The 16,782-nt window shown below is 41.6% G+C and overlaps 1 protein-coding gene and 1 long non-coding RNA gene across 4 annotated transcripts in view; one reads left to right on the top strand and one right to left on the bottom strand.

Moving 5' to 3' along the window:
• LOC147139900 (cartilage acidic protein 1-like) overlaps positions 1 to 1,936 on the bottom strand; it is a 28,919-nt gene extending 26,983 nt beyond the window's left edge. For both annotated transcript variants that reach the window (XM_086044648.1, XM_086044649.1), the window contains exon 1: positions 1,801 to 1,936. The gene's annotated coding sequence lies outside the window, so the exon portion shown is untranslated. The remainder of the gene's footprint in view (positions 1 to 1,800) is intronic.
• LOC147139899 (uncharacterized) overlaps positions 1 to 7,944 on the top strand; it is a 32,167-nt gene extending 24,223 nt beyond the window's left edge. Inside the window, exons 5-8 of one of the 2 annotated variants that reach the window (XR_015088589.1) lie at positions 4,407 to 4,568; positions 7,533 to 7,638; positions 7,752 to 7,837; positions 7,920 to 7,944. This is a non-coding gene — a long non-coding RNA (uncharacterized LOC147139899). Of the gene's footprint in view, positions 1 to 4,406; positions 4,569 to 7,532; positions 7,639 to 7,751; positions 7,884 to 7,919 lie in introns of those variants that run through there. The other variant, XR_015088588.1, reaches the window with a different exon arrangement.
• Positions 7,945 to 16,782: the final 8,838 nt, after the last annotated feature.

Raw genomic sequence — 16,782 nt, 5'->3', positions numbered from 1 at the left:
TCAGCCAGGCGTGCGTTGAACTCTAGCTGACAACGCACTATGTTGAGTTCCATACACTGTTCCTAATGTGGAAACTGGAAAGAGAGCCGCACCAAGTGGAAAATTGACATTTTGGGCAATTCTGTTTCCAACTCTTCTTCCCTTTTCACTTTCTGGGGAGTGTACCACAATGTCGCTAAGTGTAGGTGCACATTACTATAGATGGATAAAAAGTTTGGGGGTGTTCATTTTAAAGTTAGACAGAGGTTGTATTTCACAGTAGGTCTATCCTTAAAAAGTGTCCCCCATAATTTAGTCAATGTCCTGAGCAAGGTAGTAAGTCCAAAGACAGATGAGGGTGTGAAACCACAGGGGACTGCATTGATAAAATGGTAGGGTGATGCATTTTCCAGTCAAGGACGCCTAGCCTGCATTCACAACACTAAATCTCAATTTTGAAAGTAAAGTTGTCGTAGGACTTAGTGCAAGAAGTCCTGGACAGTTATGTGCACTCAGTTAATTTTCAGGATAGGGGCCTATAATGCGTGCTTAACTGTTATCTCCTTCCAATTGTCTGTGAAGATTTTTTGGTTTTTTTTTTTTTTTGTAAAACAGTCAAATGGCATAAATAGCCTCGGGAAAATGTGTCGTCTCAGGCCCGAGAAATGTTTTCACTTTGGGTTATTTATACTGGCATTAAGAGGCCATTACGGCAGCGTGCAGCATCAGCATGTGCCTCGTGGAGCGTTCATGCTCAGCTCTCATCCTGATAACACTGCGACAAAGAGCCAGTGAAGATGTTCACTTTCAAAACACGCTCACAAGAATCTCGTCGCTGTGAAGGACACCCCCGCTGCAGAGCACGCACGCACACGCGTGCGCGCGCGTGCTGGACTTGTCCCAGTGAATTACACTTAACTTTCATTCACAGTCATCAACAGTAACCATTAAAGTTAAGGTGTTATTATCCATCAAGGACCAAAGTGACCCTCCAGCAATTCCAAACCAACATTGACACAAAACTGACTGCACAATTTCTTCTTTTGTCTCAAAAATAAATGGGAAAAGGAATGTATTAATCATATGTATGTTTGATATATTTTTTTTATTTGAGGAAAGTCGCAGGATTGTTTCTAATAAGTTAGTTAAAATCCATTTGACTATTAAGCATGCATGATTAAAACAATATTACCTTATTTTCTACAATTATTTTAAAATGTATTGACGAAAAAAATAAGTAAACTTTTTATGTTTGAAAAAAAAAAACGTTTGGGCAAACGTAATTAAAGATAGTAAGCTACTAATACAAATATTCTAATATTCATGTGCTCAAGGATAAGCGGTTTGGATAATGGATGGATGGGTCATGTGCTCATACTTGTACTATGTACTAGCTGTATAAGTAACTTGACATCCGCCCTGCGTGTCTTTCTAAATTAACGCAAATATCCTCATTAATATTAAAAACAACAGTGTCTTGACTTTTAAGCAAAGTTTCTAAAACCAATCTAAAATGGTTCAACTATAAAATATGTGATCTATACGAAATAAATATATTGTATGGATATTGAAACTGAAGAATCTATGTTTTACAACAATAATTACCGAACACCTCTCTTTAGAATCTGCATGCATGTTTTATATTGAATTCGGGTGCGGGTGAGGGGGGGGGGCTGTATAAAATGGGATGAGATGGAGTTAGCGGATTCTTCAAGTGATGCACGTAAATACCTAAACTTGTTGCATCAAGTTCAACTTTGCATATTTCGGCACGTATCCTGCATTAAGTGAAATGCAGTGGAAACTGCATGAGGTACTCACGGATGAAGGGAGAGGTGGAGAAAACTCAGATAAAAGCCTCTTCAGTAAGAGGCAGCAAGAGTAGCTGTCCTCGGTTTATTGTCCTCTGGATTCTGCTGTTATCACACGGGGGTCCTTTTTTCTCGCCACTTATTGCCTGTACTCAACTTCTGAAGGTTTTGCTTTATGAAATTTCTCGAGCGGCGATCGGAGCCAATCAGCGCGACGTACGTTGAATATTTAAGTAGACAGCCAATGAGGAGGCGGACGTGTTGTTGTGGGCGTGCCCTCAGGTGTTCACTGTGATGTTGTGAGCTGGGATCAGCTGGGAGGAGGACGAGGCACCAGGGGACGAGGAGCTCCAGTTGCGGCTGTTTCAACCATGTGAGGCACAACATATGACGTTTGACTTCTGCCCTTCATTTTTACTTGATTTAGTTCATTATATGTCGCCATAGAGAGTACATGTATCAATCACATGAAGACGTCAAACATCTGCGTTTTTTAACCTAAGCTGCTCACATACATACTATTTTTTTTAGACTGTAGCTATTTGTATTTTTGTTTGTGGTTAGTTAGAGATGCATACTCAACTATTGTCAATTGTCAATGTGTTTGTTGTTGTGGCGAAGAGCTACATTGGGAACATAATGGAATGGGTTTCTATTTTTTTTTTTTTTTTTACTCATATTAAACAATATGTAAGGGCAAGAAGCAGCACTCAGTTTAGGATGTGACCTGAGCTTCCGTAGATAGGTCAAGACATAACTATATTAAATGTTTGTCTGACAAACTCCTGAATATAAAAGAACCCAGTGAAAAAGTAGTTATGCCGTTAGCTGAACATGTCTTGTGCCATGTATGTCTACGCCACTGTGTAAACGAATTCATTGCGTTCCATTTGTAACCTCCAAACATTGTATGTCGGTGGCGCCGTAAACCCAGGGCCCCATATTTTTTTACAAGCTGTCCGTGGCCCACCCATTACGGGTCCTTGAAAGACTTTTGGGTCTCGATCCATCAGTTTCAAATCACTACACAAAGTACGATCTCTGTAATCCACATGTTCCTAAATTAATAACTTTGAGCATCATTGCCATTTTAAAACCAAATTTATGGATCAGCTCTTCAGATCAGATTTTTAGTTAAGGTGTACCTAATAAAGTGTCTTGTGTGTGGACTGTGGATTGTGAGAGTGATAAATTACCCAGTGTTGTTTTGTGTGAATCAGCGATTTGAATCAAAAGTGGCAATAACCAAAAATGAGCAATTCTATGGTGAGAGCATTTACAGTTGCCAGTCGCCTTATTCTTATGTCACGCTCCACCGAGTACAACCTGCAGTGTGTCCGTTTGTGTGTGCGTGTCACGCCGAGCCCCCTGGAAATGTGATATTCGCATCCCAAGGACGTTTCCCACCATAATTTAAAAGTGGCCGATGCTGGAAGGCTTCAAACTGAAAGTGTTGCGGTCATAAAGCAGCGCTCCTCCGTTTCTACTGTTATTGCGTGAGATCTATTGGTCTAAATCTACTGGCAGGCGGCTGTGACTCATACAATACAAACACCAAAATGTCAGTTTGATGTCACAATGCTGCGATTGCAGCGCAGTGGCTGCAAGCTATAAAATGAAGTTAAACACCTAAAGTTGACAGAGCTTGTACTGTACTTGTCTTTTTTTTCCTCGTTGTTTGCAGGTGGCAGATCGTTTAGAAAAAAAAAGGAAATAAAGAAATGTAGCTCAACTTAGAACAAAGAATAACTTTATCAACATGTTTTAGTCTGTCACAGAACAGATTTGAGGTGCATTAATTAGTAATAAATGGAAGAGCTACTGTCACCTACTGTGGTGGATGTGCAATTACACAAAAAAAGCATGTTCCCCAGGTTACACGCACAGCTTTAGTGACTTTTACTAACTTTATCTTTATCTAAATGAGTGGTTGTCTGTTTCTACACTGAATTTACTAAATATTATTTTGTCAAGTGGTTGCACAAAATACAAGTATAGTCTGTTTATAAAATCTATCTGGATTCAGATGATTTTATTTTGTTGAGTAAATGATGCACATTTTTTTTCCAGTGTAAATATTTATTTAAAACGGAAGTCAACCCAAACATATTTTTTTCAAGAATTTGTTCTATGCAACCCCACTAGTTGAAACAAGGCATTCTGATAAATATTGCGTTTGTAGAATAAGAATCCACCTGTTTTTAGCCCTTTCGGGGGGCGGCCATTTTGTCACTTGTCGACTGAAAATGACATCACAACTCCTCAGGGCTTATAGTTAACGACCAATCACAGCTGACCTGTTTTCTGAGCCTGAGCCGTGATTGGTCGTTCCCTGAGCCCTAAGCTGTTGTGATGTCATTTTCAGTCGACCGAAGTGACAAAATGGTCGCCCCCTGAGATGGCTAAAAAGCGGTTGACTTTGCTGCTTAACTCATATTCCACAAACGCAATATTAATCAGTTATGGCGTGTTTCTGGAAAAAAATATGTTTGGGTTAATTTCACTTCAACCATTATCCATCCAGATAGAACAGTTTCCTATTTACTATGTTGATCAGGGCTGGACATGCCCTTGCGATTGACTGTCGACTAATCCATGTTGTTATATGCTTTTCAGTCACCTGGGATAGACTGCAGGCATCTTTGCTGTGACCCTGAACAGGATGAACGATAGAGAACAGATGGATGGCTCTTTCGTCTCTTTATTGGACTATAATGGACATCTCTCAGCACTGGACACAAGCCAGTGACAGCACTAAGTGTGACTATCAAGCACAGAGTAGGTTGTATTCCTTCCCTGGGGGAGAAACACTGAGACAAGGCGAGATGTTGTGGTCTGACTTGTTCACCTCCTACCTCCACCTCCCATTCACTTGTGGCCCCCTCTCTGATCCTAAAATAGAGCGTCTTGGACTGAAGATGAGGGATGAATAAGGGTCAGTGGAAGCGAGGTAATGGGGAGGGGTGGACCTCCTACACCCCTTTCCTCCTTTAAGGGCCATTGAAAAATGTGTAGCACCGACAGCTTGATGAATACCCTCTGCGGCGCATTGGGAGAACTCTCCTTATATCATTAGGCTTCAGTAATGGTCCCCATGCCACACGTTCCCCGGGCAGGGTTGCCTGGCGTTCACTCTCCTGACTAACAGGCATGCTGGTTCTCCTCAGTGCTGATCGACTGTGATGTTACGACAGCAGTAGGTTTACCTCCTCTCGAGGAGGCGTCTGCTACCCGGAGCGGGTGGTTTTTTTAAGGCGGCAGGCATTGCGTTATACAATACATTTACCAGCCACTAAAGTAGGTCATTTAAAGGGGAAGTCAACCCAAACACATTTTTTTCAAGGATATGTTCTATGCAGACACACTAGTTGAAATAAGGCATTCTGATAAATATTGCATTTGTGGAACAAGAGTTAATCCACCTGTTTTTAGCCATCTCTGGGGTGACCAATGTGTCACTTCTGGCGACTGAAAATGACATGGCAACTGCTCAGGTAACGACCAATCACGGCTGACCTGTTTTCTGAAGCTGAGCCGTGATTGGTCATTACCTTCGCCCTGAGCAGTTGTCATGTCATTTTCAGTCGACATTAGTGACAAAATGGCCGCCCCCAGAGACAGCTAAAAACTCTTATTCCACAAAGGCAATATTTATCAGAATGCCTTATTTCAACTAGTGTGTCTGCATAGAACATATCCTTGAAAAAAATGTGTTTGGGTTGATTTCCCTTCTTTAAGTAATTAAACAATGTTCATTATTGTGTATTTGCAGTTTGCTCTTCTCAAGTAACAAAAATGTTTAATGTAGCACTGCTTCAGTATGCAATCATGACAAATGATGTCACAGAAATAACTTTCACATTTATTATTATTTTATTTGCTTTCCAACTAGTCGCTGATAGTGTAGTGGTACACACAGTGGTTCCCGTTCAGTGACGGTGTCTGTGTGTGCCCTGTGACCGTCTGGCGTCCAGTTCAGGGTGTAGTCTGCCTTTCGCCCATAGTCAGCTGGGATAGGCTCCAGCACCCTCCCCGCGACCCTGTACAGGATAAGCGGTGTGGAAGATGACACATGACAAGCTGTTTTCCAACTACAGGGCACTCTCGGTTTTGATGGCGCAACCCACGACGTTTCTCTGTTTGTGTTGCAGCCCTTCCAGAGTAAACCAATCAGAGAAGTAAAGCTAAGAAATTTGACTCCTTTTGATCACAGTTTTTCATTTGATTATATTACTTCCATGGCCTTGAAATGTTTTTCTTATAGTTACTTACTATGATTATAAATTTACTGCTGTGTGTTGTGTACAAAATCAGGATACGTCTGTGTGGTTAAAAACTGCTACCAAGCCCCTCCCACCCCCGTTTTAAATGTCCACACCTTATTGACTTATCCGATTGTTTTGCGTTTGACACATTTAGTACATCCAAGTCATTAACGTCTCGCATAAACCACTGAGCATATGTGCCCGAAAACCTTTGGTAGCAAATCCCTGAAGACCGAGGTACCGATGGCGCTTCTAACTCAAATCACTGCTCCCCAATCTGACATGAAGCATCCTTAACTTCAATCGACTCAAATGTAAATGCTGAATTTAAAACGCCTCAAGTGATGTAAAACGCATCCCGTATAATTCACCATCTCCTCTTGAGTGTCTCCAAATATAACTTATGAACAATTTCCGTGCAAGTTACACAGTCTAATGCAGATGAGCACTTGTTTACCCAATCTTTTTTTTTTTTCATAATTCTCAGTTGTATCTCATGCTCTGTAGATACATATAAAAAAAGAACATTTGATTTTCCGAGCGGATGAGCTCCAGTTCGCATCTTTGAACCTGTGCAGCGAGGGCCGCCCGTACTCGAGCCTCCAGGGGTGCGAGCGCATGTGTTGCGGCGTGCGTTTGTGTGACTGCTGCACTTGAATCCACAGCACCCACACACACATGCTTAAATATAGATTCAGCCAACAGGGTCCTCAATAGATCAGACTTCCCCTGACAGTTCTCTTAAACGTCCTTGGCAGCGCCGCTTCCCCCATTCCCGCACACCTTTTCCACTCTTCCCCATGCGATGCTGCAATATTTCTCTTGGAGAAGACTCCCATCACCACTGCGCCCCGTAATGCATGACGCAATCTCGGTATCTCCCATAAGGTGTCACTTAGCCAGAGAGCCCGCTCCTGCACACTCCGCACTCGGTGGCTTGAAGAACGATGAACACGTCAATTGCTAGACTTCGAGTCTACTGGAAAACTTCATTATTTGCATTCTACTGTTGCTTAGAGTGTCAATTTTCTTCACCCCGAAGCAACGACTCATCCGCCGGAGTTTGACGTCTTCACGCGACTTTGAAGAATAGCACCAATAAAACATTGTTTTCGCAGTCTCTGACAAATATAACACACTCCCCACATTACTATCAATCATATTTTTTAATTTAATGTATGAATATGTGATTTATCTCACCCGCGCCAAGGTTGTAAATCTATTTTGCGTGCCGGGGCGAGCTCAGAGCGCTGATGTTTCCTTATTGATTGGCTGGCTTAATGGTGTTTGTTCTTTATAGCTGATCTCAGGAAATAAAGCAAATAAATAGCTGCGAACGAGTGCGGTTGTTGTGATACCGCGAAGGGGAGATGGCAGTAGAAAAAGAATGCTTTGGGGGAAAGAGCAGGAAATACAGGAACGAGTTTGATTGATGGCGGGAGGCATCACGAGAATCAATTCCCTTTCATTTTTGCAGATTTGACTGCGAAATCGGGACGTGGCGTCACATTCTGTTTGTCATCGCTGGCTGTGAGATCACAACTGAACTGTGAGATCACAACTGAAGTACAAGCTGCCCCCAGGTATCGCTGTCGTGTTCTACATGTTAACCTTTATCGACAACTTGCCACAAGTACGAGTGCGCTTCCACATTGTGTCTTCTAATGCTGAGTGACGGGCCTTCATTTGCTTTCAGACTATTTGGATAATTCTCAGAGGATTTGTCGAATGGATTTGAAAACCTGACCTTTGGTGGATGGATGGATGGATGAAATGTGTCAAGTGAGAGGAAATGAAGTACTTTAGGTGAAATGGTTTGCAATAAAACAAATACAGTGCGACCTCTGAATTGAATGCCTCTTAGGTGCAATTCAACCGAAATCTTCGAAGGGAAATATAACTTCTTGAAATGTGTTGCCGATCAAGAAGACGATTGGAAAAAATGTGATGATTGAGGTGCTACAACATGGATAACTCATCAATAAATCAGCAATTAAAATAAAAGATGGTACTGTAAACTTGAATGTTTAGACTTAGCCTAGCATGATAAAAACCAACAGCATTTTTAGCTTGTTTTGTATACAGTGGTGGGCTAACATTACAGTTTCTGAGTTCAAATCTGAGCTCTGTGTGGAGTTGATGTGTTCCCCATGCTTGCGTTTATTTTCTCTAGGTACTCTGCTTCCTCGCACATTGCAAAAACATGCTTGATATGTACAGTGAAGACTCTAAATTGTCTATTAGACAGTGTGAGTGTGATTTGTTGTTTATACGGTTTGTCCTGTGATTAATTGGCAACCAGTCCAGGATGCACCCACTCACCCAAAGTCTGGCATAGGCGTCTTTTCATTCTTGTATGGTAAACAATGTTAAATATTACTAATGAAGGTTTTATGTTGGCAACGGGAAGACTGCTCCGAAAATGTTTCTTGATTCTTCGTCTTAACTTGCAGTGAGAACTTCACATCAGGTCAGCCTGTTCTTTTTTTTTTTTTTTTTTTTTTTTGAGTGAGTCTCGTCTTAGAGGAGGAGAGTAGGTTATTACTCCAATGCATTAGGACTCGGGTCTCTTTCGTGACAGTCGCCGCCTCCTGGCTGATGTAAAGCAAACGTGTGCTTTTGGGAGATGAAGAAGCCTGTCAAACCACCACAGGCCCGTCACCCTCACTCTGTGATTCTCCACCTCTAATAGCAAAATCGATTCAAAAATGAGAGATGAGGGAAACAAAGGAGGAAATAAAGTGTTTGTCCATCTCCGGTGAAAGGATACTGAAGAGGCAGACTTGTTTGCAAAACTACATTTGAACACATCACTCCAGTTTGGTTCGGTTTTGTTTTGTATCCTTAGTTTGCTCACTGGACACTTAATCAAGTACACTTGCACAATCAAATGAGCTTCTCTCATGTAGTTAAATAAAGCAAACAAACTATTAATAGTATGGTGCAATTCAGGTCTGTCGTACTTCAAACTCTTATCATACATGGATCTCTAGTTATGTTATTTTACTTACCTGATTTAAAATTGTTCCTTCAGCGTTGAAATTTTATGCTGCCGTCTTGGTGAGGTCTCTCTTGCAAGTGTTTCAATGAGACTACCTGCTTTGTTCCAGGATTAAATACAAATGGAAAACAAAATTACAATAATTGACTTCCCCTTTACAGAAATGTACTTGATACTGATACACTATTATTATACACTGTCAATTTACTTCAATATTTTAATGCACTTTGCACTACAATACAATAATCTTCTGAATGTTTTACATGCCCGGGTTACTGATTACTCTTTTCTGAATTATTCAAAATGAAGCAATATTATCTATTTAAAAGCACAATTTTGATATGGTCTCTGTAAACAATCTAATCAGAGGTCACTAACATGATACCCGCAGTCACCACATCGGCCCTAAAGACCACATAAGTAACTCGCAGAGAGTACCCCACCTCTCACCAAAGTCGGATGGGAAAGTTTCCCGCTCACTCGCAATCACTTTCTGTCTCCATGAAACCTTTCTGTAATTGCTGAATGCTAGCGACTCTTCCAATGAGCGTCACCTCATCTGTACACGTCAACGTGCTGTTGACGGGAATACCGTAATGACTACTTTTTATATCAGCCCCTCCTATTGAGCTCACACTGCATCATCTGCTAAACTGGTCTGAGTCAATGGCTGTTACATTACATGGACATTAATACCTGTGAAGTTGCAATATAGGTCCAAATCTTCTCCATTAACTCCATAAGGCTTTTGTCAAGTTAAAAGTGAACAGCAGCTTGTTTGAAATGTCATCTCACAGCCGGCTAGTCAACCCCTAAGTACTGCAGCTTCCATCCTTCCTCGTTGCATTCTTGTTGTTCTCTCCTCAGGTACCTTCCTCGTTGCATTCTTGTTGTTCTCTCCTCAGGTAATCAGCCGTTCCCCCAGCAAGGTAATTTCTGCTCAGGCGCGCATGTGGCCGACACTGCGGAAATTCATTTTTTGCTTTAATTTCAGGCCCATTGATCGAGGAGCACTGTACGGGCGCATGACATCCATAATCACAACATTGGTGTGACAGCGCGTATAAATAATGTGGAAGGATGTAAGAATAATAATAAAGGAAAAAACATTTAAAGGACGGGGAAGAGGAGTTGTTTAGAGCAAGGCTTCATCTCTTCCCACACTCTATATTAATTACTCCCAACCCCTCCCCTCAGAGGCCATATATTATTATTCTTCTCAAACTTATCTGAAATCTGTTTGTTCAAGCATCCATTAAGGACTAGGCGGTGTCGCTACACTAATTAACCCAGGCTACTGTATCTGTAATTTTGATGATGAGTGGAGTGGAGCAAAGTGGAGAGGCCATTAGGGGACCACTGTTTGAATGAGAACTTTTGCCTGTAAATATACTGTAAAGTATATAAATAGGTATTAGGTAACACTAGTTTGAAACCCTACTTCTAAACCCTAGTTTGAAACCCTAACAGTAGTTTGAAGCCCTACCTCTAAACCCTAACCCTAGTTTGAAACCCTACTTTTAAACACTAGTTTGAAACCCTAACCCTAGTTTGAAACCCTACATCTAAGCCCTAACCTTAGCTTGAAACCCCACTTGTAAACTCCAACCGTAGATTGAAACCCTACTTCAAAACCCTATCCTTAAATTGAAAGTTTACTTTTAAACCCGAACCCTAGTTTGAAACCCTACTTTGAAACCCTAATACTAGTGTGAAACCCTACTTTTAAACACTAGTTTGAAACCCTAACCCTAGTTTGAAACCCTACTTTTAAACTCTAGTTTGAACCTCTAACCCAAGTTCGAAACCCTACTTTGAAACCCTAATACTAGTGTGAAACCCTACATTTAAACACTAGTTTGAAACCCTAACCCTAGTTTGAAACCCTACTTTTAAACTCTAGTTTGAAATCCTAACCCTAGTTTGAAACCCTACTTCTAAGCCCGAACCTTAGTTTGAAACCCCACTTGTAAACTCTAACCGTAGATTGAAACCCTACTTCAAAACCCTATCCTTAAATTGAAAGTCTACTTTTAAACCCGAACCCTAGTTTGAAACCCTAATACTAGTGTGAACCCCTACTTTTAAACACTAGTTTGAAACCCTAACCCTAGTTTGAAACCCTACTTTTAAACACTAGTTTGAAACCCTAACCCTAGTTTGAAGCCCTACTTCTAAGCCCTAACCTTAGTTTGAAACCCCACTTGTAATCTCTAACCGTAGATTAAAACCCTACTTCAAAACCCTATCCTTAAATTGAAAGTCTACTTTTAAACCTGAACCCTAGTTTGAAACCCTACTTTGAACCCCTAATACTAGTGTGAAACCCTACTTTTAAACACTAGTTTGAAACCCTAACCCTAGTTTGAAGCCCTACTTCTAAACCCTAACTCTAGTTTGAAACCCTAATGTATAGTTTCACAAAAGCCTGGGATGAACTGTTGTGTGTAGACTTATATATATATATATATATATATATATATATATATATATATATAAACCATTGGATTTCATAAGCTTGAGAATGGTAAGGATTGACTCCTGCGACCGAACAAACCAGATTCAACTCGCCCTGCTCCAATGTATCGCGTATGTGTGTGCTTACTGTGATGGATTAAATGCAGAGGTCAATTTCTGTGCACTGTGTAAGAACACTCATGTCAATAAAAGCACCTTTACAGTGTGCTTCACAGACACGCAAATGTTTGATTGATGCTCACCTTTTAGGATGAATCACGCACATCCCTGCCATTTCTCTTCGGTCAGCATGACAGCACACTCACAAGATTCAGATATTCAGTACTAGTGTGCGCCAAACATTCACTGATTAGCACATGCTTTGTTTCATCTCTAGTCCTGTCCTGTTATCACAACCCTAAGAGAAGAACTGGAACCTCAGTACAAAGTAGTTATGACAAAGTGCAGTGCAACATGTGACCTTTTTGCTGCGTGTTAAATAATAAGGGAAGTGCACTAGCGCGTAAAGCACGGGAGCCTGTTCGGAGCGTGTGAGGGGGGGTGAGAGTTCTTGCTTATACAGTCGCTCTCAAGTTGTACAAAGGCATGAAAATATACTTTCTTCATGGCGACGCACGGGAACATGAATATTTCAACATTACCAGTCCATAACCTTTGTTAAAAATCCAAATGACCAAATGAGTTATGTCAAATATTCACTCCACCTCTTTTCATAATGAGCTACAATAAAGAATTATATATACCAACCAACTCATCAGTCCAGCATGTGTCCCACTCTTGCCCAAAGCCAGCTGGGACAAACGTCAGGTCACCCACTAAAATATGAAAAAATATGTAGAAATTAAATTAAAGCTCTTCCTAGAAAATCCCATTTAACGTATTTAGATGCATAGAAATATTTTAGCTTACTGTTTTATTATTGTCCCGGTATTCTTGTTTATTGTTAAATCCATACTTTTTCAAATCCAATTCTTGTAGTGGTGATAATTACTATGTGCATGTTTATCTACGAATGTGCCACTTCATGATAACATGGTAGCCTACTGGACAGCTTTTGCTTTCTTTTCTTTTAAGCAGGAGCAAAGGATTCTCAAAATGCATCTTGACCATATTAAGATAACAAGCGAAGCCTTCTCCAAGGCTCCTCACATACAGGAAGTGATCAGCGTTGTATTTTTGTATGTGAGTCAACAGCCGTTCTGCTGTGTCGTTACGGAAACCTATAGTGACCCTATCGTGGACATGTTGAGCCAAGCAGCCTCTTCTTATCTGCATGTCCTTGGAGTACAAGCCCATTGATATGCTATCTCCTTGCCAAGATGCTTCCAATTATGCGAGCCGCTGGAGTGAGGTGGAGCGTGCTTTTTTTTTTTACGTACAAAAGAGAGTGCTCCATTGGTTAATGTATTCTTTTTTTTTTTTTTTTTTTTTAATAGCCCCCTCGGTCGGAATGGCCAGTAGATCCACAGCGGACTTCCCACTTTTCCCACAGTGTCATGACAGATCAATTTAGTGCAAGGCTCATCACTGGGGCCTGAGTTCTAGCGCCGATTAAAGGCAGCACCTCAATACATCACACGATGGGGAATTCTGCTGTGACATGACTTCCTGTGTTATAAATCCTTCCATTGGAAGTGTGCTGTCTCTTCTTGGGGAGATGAGCACTCAGGGAGGACTCTGACTGACAGCATAAGGGGAAATGGCAAGAGTGAGCTAGAAGAAACCTAAATGCGTAACCGTACGCTAAGCCCAAAAAAAAAAAAAAATCTAATCCTATGCAGTTACTCGACTTTTAAAAGGAACACCTGACCATCTTAATCCAGCTCTGCCCGCATGCTGGCATACTATATAAACATCAGTTCATTTATCTAGCTCTCCTCTTTTCCAGAAGAGGGCAGCACATCTTAATGCAACCCAAGCAAACTCTCGTCTGTCTTCTGAAACTCTCCTGTCTGATTTCTTGAAAAAACACACAGACAGGTCATTATCATCGGGACTTTATCAAAAAAAAAAAAAAAGTCACCCATGCATGATTTCAGCCCTCTAATTAAATCATGCCCGCGTTCACGTTTTCTAAAAAGAAACTATTTGGGCTCAAACGACACCCTGAAAACACATTGTGATTTATGACCGATGATACCATTTTCTGCACAATTCTCTCACTTCCTCTTCCTCGTGGTTTATCGTTTTACTGTTCTTCTCCTCTGCTCCATTTCCTCTCTCTGCTCACTTTTTTTTTGTCCCCCCCCTCTCTCTCCACCACTTTGCTGCTGCTCCACCCTGTAATCACGCCGTTTCGTGGCTCCCATTTGGGCTGGTATATATAGCAGTAATTGTCAGGGTGCAATACGGAGACTGGGCAGCGCATGTGTACGCTTTCACAAGACTGTTTGTCGCGAACCTTGTTGATGGGGTTCGTAGTTGGCTGGGGGGGTTACCAGAGGCACACCAACAAAGGTATTTTCTCTTAAAGGCAAACAATGCACACATCCGATAAGGTGTGGCTGTGGAATATCAAGGACCATTTCCGTTTTCTATGGTCCTCAGGCGGCTATTCTTAATTGTGAAAACCTAACCGTCAACTCCAACTCCGACCCAAATCATGAAATCCATATCTCTCATTCCATTTCACATTTCATTACCCAAAGTCCTCTATGGACACACTAACGCCTTACTCGCATACATGCTCTCATGGGGTCTGACGTACGTAAGACATGCACAAATGGGCACACATTTTATTTATCATGTATACAAATGTGGCAGCTGATCTACTAACTGGGTGTAACCAGGGTTACAACAGGCCATAAATGTCCCTCAATCCATAGTTTGGGCATTTCTGATATAAGGCTTAGTGCTAATTAACTACATGCCTCCCTTCACTTGGCATTATGTGACACAAACTAAATGTGCCTCCTAATGGGTTTAGGATAAGAGCTTTATGCAAATACACGACTCACTACATATGAACGGTTACAAGGGATTGCGCCTGATTCGTCTTCAGCCGGCCGGCTTCTGATCCGTGAAGCAGGCCTGCGTAGCGTGCAAATAGAAAACAAGCAAAACGGGCAAACGGCGGCGCATTCCCATCAGCGCTTCATCAGCCTGAACGGGATTGAAGTGAACGTGAGCAGCTGAAATGATGGAAGTTGCCAGTTGCCTTTCAAGGGAAGGCAGCAATCTGTTTAATCACAAACTCTGCCCCCCCGGCAACCCCCTACCCCGAAATGCTTGTGTGGCGTACCGAGCATGGAACACTGCCTCCGAAAGAGATGGCGGCAAAGACGTGCCACGCGGCCCAGTTGTTTGTATGACAGGGTGGAGGTTCCTTGGAGCTTGTATGGACAGGTCTGTCATTCACAGCGTGCGCACAGTCCTTCCATTGTGGAGCTGACTGTGGTCCCCAACGGGCAGGTCAGGGTGGGGTTGGCCGAGGGGGCCTCCTGAATAAAAACATTCGCTAAAAACAGGAAGTGGGATAAAAAGACTTCGGCGAAGCTGAGTGTTTATGTGTGCCGGTTTCTCATTATTCTGCTGTCTTGGATCACTTTTCATCAAGCGGTACAGTTTTAGATCCGTAAACTCTGATCTCCGGATGTATGCTGATGTTTGCTGATGATTGACGAATGATGGGGCACTTTTGAAAAATGACGGAAGTGGGTTTTTATCGGTTTTAGAGCAGAAGTCAACCCAAACATATTTTTTTCAACAATATGTTCCCAGCAGGCCCACTAGTTGAAACATGACATTCTGATTAATTTTGCGTTTGTGGAATATAAGTTAAGCAGCAAAATGCACTGTTTTTAGCCATCTCTGGGGGCGGCCATTTTGTCTTCTGTCGACTGAAAATGACATCACACCTGCTCACAACGACCAATCACGGCTGACCTGTTTTCTAACTCTGATTAACACTTATTCCACAAACGCAATATTTATCTGAATGACCTGTTTTAACTAGTGGGCTTGAATAGAACATGTTCTTGAAAAAAATATGTTTGGGTTTTTAGCGGTTTTAAACGCGTCCGTCAATGACAGCCTGTCAGTCCGTTACTGACGGACGCCTGTTTTGCATGACCAATCCCACTCACATTTAAACCTATGGACAATTTAGACTCTTAAATAGACTATGTAATTAAATATTTTGTTAATAGGGGAGGAAATAAACAGAATACAAATTGGTGACAGTAAGATTGTAAACTGGTTACTTTCAAAAGAGAGGAAGCATTTGTGGCTTGCCGTTGTTTGCTTCCGTGTTGACTTTATCCAATGTCTTCACTTAGACGTTTGTAAGGCTTGTTGTTTTTCATTATGACATATGCTGGAGGTCAATTGTAAGTTTATATAAATCAAAACAGCTAAATGGCATTTGGTCCTAAAGTGTAAATCCGGCCTTGGTTGGTCGTTTTTAGTCTGGATGTGACTGGTTTGTATGTCCACAACTTACAAAAGTTTATTGCCAATTTCCAGACAGTTGTGTTTGGAGATAAGTTTAGCTCGTTCTAAGGTGGGCAAATTTGGCGAACCAGGTGCCACGCTTTCATCCTGTTGACCAAACAGCTGTTTCATCCCGGTCGGCGAGAGACCACTTCACGGACGCTCTGTTTTATTTCTGGGCGGACTTGTCAACTAAGAGCAAGTCAAACATTTTGTTATGAGATTTCCTTCCCAGACGCACACTTTCTACCTGGTTTGATATGCTGCAGTTTGGTCATCACTTCCAGGACACTCTGTCTGTTTGTGTTACTCAAATAGTTTGGCGAGTTGTCGGCTTGTCTCGGGAAGGGAAAGGGAAGGCGTTGTTTGCAAAGGATGAAGTCAAAAGCATGTCGAACAGCTTGAAAGGCTTTTTTTGGCTTGTAACTTACCTCCAGTCATCTTTCTGTGGGCCCAAAACAGCACATTCTGGTCAGTCAGGCTTGCAGGTGGAATGCAAATGTTACACAACACAGCGGCGTTTGTCTTGTTCAATGAGGAGAAAGTTAAACAGACAAATAGACAAATACGAATTAACAGGAAGCAGACGACAACTCAGTGCGAGCAAGTTTTATTGATTCAGTCACAATGAATACTGATTTAAAAGTGACTCAATTAGTGTTTGGCCACACACATTTTCTAATGACTTTAATCTTCATAATTCGTTCGCTTAAAAGCTTAGTTGACTAAGTCATTTTTGAACATTTTCAGAATGCAAGAAAAACACATCAAACCACACTAGTCCATTTACCTTGGTTCAACCTTTGCTTATTACCAT

The sequence above is a fragment of the Filicampus tigris genome, chromosome 11 (genome assembly GCF_054856515.1).
Source record: "Filicampus tigris isolate MCC_2025a chromosome 11, RoL_Ftig_1.0, whole genome shotgun sequence".
Taxonomy (NCBI): Eukaryota; Metazoa; Chordata; class Actinopteri; order Syngnathiformes; family Syngnathidae; genus Filicampus; species Filicampus tigris.
This window is presented reverse-complemented; position numbering and strand designations above follow the sequence as displayed.